The sequence below is a fragment of the Triticum aestivum genome, chromosome 7A (genome assembly GCF_018294505.1).
Source record: "Triticum aestivum cultivar Chinese Spring chromosome 7A, IWGSC CS RefSeq v2.1, whole genome shotgun sequence".
Lineage (NCBI taxonomy): Eukaryota > Viridiplantae > Streptophyta > Magnoliopsida > Poales > Poaceae > Triticum > Triticum aestivum.
In genome coordinates, this window is record NC_057812.1 from 11,240,901 (window position 1) to 11,247,690 (window position 6,790).

General features: G+C 42.6%; 1 pseudogene; it reads right to left on the reverse strand.

Annotated features, from left to right (window-relative positions):
- LOC123152777 (uncharacterized) overlaps positions 1-6,555 on the reverse strand; it is a 78,837-nt pseudogene extending 72,282 nt beyond the window's left edge.
- Positions 6,556-6,790: the final 235 nt, after the last annotated feature.

Consider the following 6,790-nt stretch of genomic DNA (forward strand, 5'->3'; position numbering starts at 1 on the left):
CGCCTGCCTCACCGTCCCCCCTCTGCCCGCGCCCGCGCCCTCGACGTCCTCCCGCCCAAGCGCCCCCTCCCCCCGCGGCCCCACCTGCGTCAACCTTGTGCTCGCCGTCCAACACCGCGCGGCCTGCCCAGGAGGACCGCTGTTGTCTTCCTCTTCGACTACGAGGACCCGGACGAGCTCGGACGCCCTTCGACGCCCGCCGATTTCCTCTGCCTCGGCCACCATCGCCACCGCTCGACGCCGAATTCACGCCGCCTCGACTAGCTCCGCCTACCCCGAGTCGCCCTCGACCTGCCTAGTGAGCACCCGAGCCGCTTCCCCCTCTTGATTTCCTTCTGATGTGTTCTAGGGTTAGGGGTTGGAGAATTTTGGACAAGAAAAGGGGTTGGAGAATTAAGTAGCTAGGGTTGGGGAATTAAGTAGCTAAGGAGATTATGTTTAGAGCATCAATGATGGGTGTTGATATACCTCTGGATAATTTTGATTTTATTCATGTTCTCAAGGAATTGGAATTATCCAGGGAACAAATTAGTAAGAAATTTGTACAGTAGCAACAAGGGGAGGTCGAGGGCAGCAACCAGGGGAGGAGAGGAGGAGCAGACCAACATCAGCAGCAACCATGGGATGAGGGGAGGAGCAGACCAGTAGTAGCAACCAGGGGAGGAGGGGAGGAGTAGACCAGCAACAGCAACAACCAGGGGAGGAGCAGCAAGCCATCAACCATGGGCGGCGGCGGCTGCCTAGGAGAGGGTTGGGTCGGGGGGGAGGGGACCATGTTCGATCTAGGTTTCCAGGGGTGGTTTGATACAGTAAAAAACGTATGACAGATGGGGCCCAAAAAAATTGAGTCACTCAACCCAGAAAACACGACTAGTCGTGACTAGTCGAGACTAGTCGCTCGACAGTCACCGGGCTGAGTCGACCCTGCTAGTGCGACTCGACGACTAGTTGCAACTAGTCGAGCAACTCGAAAACAGAGGCGAACATAGAATCCTGCATGCGCATTTTGAAGCAAGACTCCTGTGATGATTTATACTGAACTTTATTTGTGTTTTATCTTGAAATTCAAACTTACTGTATCCTGAAATTTAAGCTTACTATACCCTGATTTAACTGGAGTACAATGTTGTAGCTTCACTTGTCTTCGAGTGAAATACTCCTGAATAATCATAATCAATTGTTGCATATGGCGCTATATTAGTTCTACCAAGTTGAGGATTTCATTAAGTAGACCTAACTTGATCATAATCAATTTTAAGGGGCTATATTAGTTCTACCAAGTTGGGGGTTTCATTAAGTTGCATGTACCCTGAATTCAAGTAAATTAAGTTGCCTGTACCAAGTTGAGTACTCCAGTTTTCTGTTTTCTGTTTTAGTTAAGTTGGAGTAACAGTTTTATTGCCTGTTACTGCACCTGTACTGCACATTACAAAGTCTCCTAGTACTTAAACCACCCAAGCTATGAGGCAAAATTTTCAGTTAACTGTTATGGACAATTGTCAATTTTCTGTAATGATGATGGAACATTATAAAGCATTGTACTCCAGTGTATATGAAGGATACAAAAATTTTAGCAACTTCTTTGATTTTATAAAGTTGTTATTATATGGGTGAAACTTCACTTGTTTTTAGGCTAGTGCAGGGTGTTGCTTTATTCTGTCATCATTTGTAACTATGTCACAAATAAATTGTTCCTTCTTCTGTATTTGAAGTAATGACTGTTCATAAGCTGAGGCATGGATTAAGCTGTTTCTTTGCTGTATCATTATATTTGGATGATTTTTTGTTTGGTGACCTATTATATCTGGAATGGAAGCTCACATAAGTTGAGCTAATTTTTTTCCATATGAAAGCAGAGGACCATATGGTCTGTGGCTGGGTTTTGTCTCCGACCATTGTGTCGTGATGAATTTGCAGGTACCCCGAGAGGCCCTTGAGTTTGCCAGAATGTCGATTAACTTCCGTTCCGGCAAATTCGGGTACTCCATATGTCCTATTTTCAGCAAAGGTCATGCTGAAATTTTCCGTGAATTTTAGCATGACTTTGCTAAAAATAGGACATATGGGGTACTTGCGACTAATGCATTGGCCGGGGTATCTTAGTACTTAGTTAAGTAGGATCAACTGCCCCGCCATTCTTGATGCATTAAACCATAGGTGGCAACAGAGCCAAGTGATTAGGCCCAACTTAGAATTCTCCTTAGCATCGATAAACCCTAGATGATAAACCCAACATAGGTGGCAATAGAGCCAAGTGATTAGGCCCAACCTAGGGTGCCTCGGCATCGATAAACCCTAAATGATGAAAACTTAACTTGGCTTCGATAGGGTGCCTCGGTGTCGATGAGAACCTAAATGATGTACGCTTAGGCTTTTAGGGTGCCTCGGCATCGACAAAACCTAAATGATGAAAGCTTAGGCTTTTAGGGTGCCTCGACGTCGACAAATTCTAAATGATAAAACCTTGGCTTTTAGGGTGCCTCGGTGTCGATAAGAACCTAAATGATGAAAGCGTAGGCTTTTAGGGTGCCTCGGTGTCGACAAACCCTAAATGATAAAAGCTTAGCTTTTAGGATGCCTTGGTGTCGACAAATCCTAAATGATGTAGTTTTGAATTATGAATATAGGATATGTCGTCATCATCATCGGACGACGAAAGTCTCCCGGCGGAGTGTGACTGGTGCCACGACGATCGAGGTCTGTGCGACATGCCTCACCTGGACGATGATCGGCGCTTCAGCATAAGCTCAAGGAGACCTTCGAAGTTGAAACGGTACACAACGACGACAAGTGTTATTTTCATAATTAAGCATGACTTCAACTATTTCAACGTGTAATTTTCATCTTTTACAATTCGAGTATAGCTTATCCCATGCCATGCAAGACGCTATGTCTTGGAGAGGATGGATTTTGAAGACCATGAAATTTCTGAAACAAAGAAAATTCACCTAAGGACTCATCACGATGTGGACTTTGAAGTAAATCTATATAATTCTGAGAGCGTAACCCATTTTGGTTGCAAAAATTGGGAAGCATTTTGCAAGATGTATGGTTTTGATGAGTTTATGCTTATCACCATGGATCTTGGTAATCCTGACATCAACCAAGACAATATGGACATTTGGGTCCTTGTTGATATGCCTCCAGTTCTACCGCTATGTGAGTTTCTCAAACATAGTTATTAGCTAATTTATATTGTTTATTTCAAAATAGTTGACAGCTTATTTCCATTGACAGCTTATTTTTATTGTTCAAAGAATGTGCAGGAGATGGTAGACAAAACCCACTACACCGATGGCTCCGAATTAACAACTTACAAGGAGAAAAATCATCTGGTCGGATTTTGTACTGACATTGAGAGTTACATTATCCACAATCAAACTCCTCAACATTATGGTAAATACATGCCACTAGTGCATGTGTTCAACTACGGTAATTACCATGGAGATACCCTGGTAAGATTTTTACTATTACGATATCCGTGCATCTTTTGCATACTTCTAAAACTAGTACATCATTGCTAACTATGAAGTTATTACTATATTTTTCAACAGATAATCCCAGAGAATTGTGTGCCTCATATGATGTATCAGAAAGGTAGTGTTAATGTTTTGAACATACAACCAGGTCGTCCTACGAATCTCAACTGTCCATACGAGATTTCTAAAAGAAGTGGAGACATGAAAATCAAAGGATGGAAAAAATGTATGGACAGTCATAAGGAGCTTCTTGGAAGCAAAAGAAAGCGAAGCGCAAGAATTGGAGATATGATGTTCTCCATTCTCCATAATGGAGAGTCAGGGTCTATATTGTTTTATGCTATTTTAGCTTAAATAGGGTATTTAGGTCCTACCTAATACTGATGATCATGTGCTAAGAATAATTAAGTAGGGTTGGTTCGATGACTATCAAGATGATGATCGTATGACTTGTTATGAATAACGAGTAGAAGTTGTATGATGATGACTAGTAGGACTTGTTAGGATTAGTATTACTTCCGACAAACTCGATACTCGCGGTCTCGAGACTTGTAATGTTTTATCTTTGTTCGGTCTTTTGAATTCGGAGACTAATATGATGAATTGCATTCGGAGACTAATCTTCTATTGTATTTGATGAATCTCCTGTTGCTGTGTGCTACTGTCTATATTCTGTTAAATAATATATTTTGTAACCTGTGCAAAAATCAGAAAAGTAAAAAAAACCTAATATTCATACTAATGGCGCATCACTACAGAGTGCGCCATTAGTATGCCAAGTATACTAATGGCGCATCCATCCGCAGTGCGCCATTACTGTGCCAAAGCACGTGGTTAAATATGGCCCTGGGAGACATACTAATGGCGCATGGTATTATATACTAATGGCGCACTGGGTGGTGCGCCATTAGTAAAAAATACTAGTGGCGTACCAGTGGTGCGCCATTAGTAAAAAATACTAGTGGCGTGATACTAATGGCGCACCAGTGATGCGCCATTAGTAGGCAAAACTGGTGCGCCATTAGTAGGCCTTTTTCTAGTAGTGGTGGCTGCAACAGAGGAAGGGAGGAGATGTAAACTGAAGGTGCACCAAGATAGATGTAGCACAACAACCTATTGTTGTTTGGGAATATTCTAGCTGGTAATATCACCTTCCCACCAGCTAGGAGGAAGAAGGATGTCGCCTGAGGAGGAAGCACATCAATGTCATGTAGCAATGCTTGGTGTGTGGCGGAAACCCAATAGTCATTAGAACTGGAAAGGGAACCATCAATCCAAACATAGGGAATATCTTCCTCCGTCATGCAATCCAAGTGTATGTATCTGTGCAGAGCATCACCAACCTCCCATGCAGATATATTGGATGGCTCTTGTATAATGACATCACATACCCAATAGTTTGAAGCATGCATCCCCAGTCGATACGGCTGGCACGTCTTCTTGCCCAGATATACTGGATGCACTCAAGTATTGGGTCAGGCTCAAGAATACCAATGTACTTAGCAACCTCTGCGACCTCTTCATGTAATAAATTTCCCATAAATTCTACACCTCCGACGGCAATGTTAGCCTCACTCGGACGTCTACTGAATTCATCTTCATGAACATCAGATCTGCCATAGAGTCGGAGCCTCCTGCCCCAGGTCCACAACACCTTGCTACTCAAAAATATTGTTACAGGGACACCACACTTGTACAAATCAATATAGTGTCCGCTCCCGTTGTGATAAATCACCAGAAATGTACTGTTAACAAGCTTTCTGAAGAGCTCCTCTGTGACCTCTAGTATCACCCCTCTGGAGACTTGGTCTATCCCATCGAAATCATCCTCCTCATCGTGCTAGTCGAAGATGGCCATCACTGATTGGGGAAGCTCCAGCTCCTCAACAATTGCCTTTTGCAGGGCTCTCATGCCTTGCCACAATGAGCAATCCACGTGAACAACCTTGTCAAACTTCATTTCTTCAGTGGATGATGATTTCAAGCGTTGGGATACCATTCTTAGAGTAGCGGATGCCCCGAGTCCACACCAGCCATGGAAGTAGATATTCCGTTCATGTTTGCTCGCACCCTCCAGAATACGGAGTATCCCTCTTGCTGCATCATCGATGGTATTTGCATTGATCTCGATTTCCTGCAGTGTGGAATAATCATTTGATGAGGTTCATCACTTTACCTTTGTTTATTAAAAAAAATCAAGTTATAAGACATATTTTAACTATAAATAATACATAGAAATAACAAAGATAATATTTCATTATTACTCTGCCTATTCTACTTATTTAGTAAAACTTCGTTAGGAATACATATATGCTTTACAATGTCTGCAATGAAACGGTTAAGCTGGGCTGCAAATAATTTACTATCATCTATTCATAAAACAAAGTCACTCACCAAATGAGTGCAGACATAGAAAACCATGACAATGGAGGAATGATAGCATCTTCCCAAGAGGTGGGTCATATAGTACTACATATTTGTCCTGTCTAGCTAGATACATGATCAATGCATGGAATTAGCTTCCTCTTCTTCTCAAACAAAAGTGAAAAAAATAGACAAGCCCACAAAGTGAACAGGCAGCAAGCAAAAGATAATACAAATGATAATCTAAGTTAAGCCTGCAGCATTGATTGCTGAAGATCAAGATGCATGACTGGATTACGTACCCTCGGCGCCATGATGTATTAAAATCGATCTACAGGTTCATTTAGAGTTGAGTTGGCTCGTTCGATCTAACCCATGGATCTGATGGACTGCACCAAAGACCCCAGGCTTAATTCTTCCTTCCTACAGATGTCAATAGGATTAGTGCAAGCATTTGGAGTATCTATTTCGTTACAAAATGTCTTCAAAAGTTTGACAAATTTGGAGAAGCATCCTGCCGATCATATATAGTATAGACGATTGGCACCGTTACATTACCTTGATTGCGGCGCTGGATTTATGTGAACCGGCCAGAACAAGCTAGCTTAGCTAAGAAGAAGCCAAATGTAGAGATCGATTTGGTGGACGAGAAAACGAAGCTGCACTGTATGCATACACGCTTCACCAGAACTAGTATAGAATGGAATATGTATACAATAATCTCTGGTCCAGGCAGGCATGCATACACCTAGCATTAGTAGTATTCGGTGCATTGCTGCTTTATTTGCTTTTCTGTCAACAGAGCTGCGAAAATTATTTGCTCTCTGCACACTCCATCCACCAGTCATCATCAGATTCTTTGCTTCGCAAGTTAAAGATAAAGCTAAAGAGAAAGTTACCCTACCGGTGGCCCTGCATGTGATCTGGCGGTGGGATCAGGGCCGTAC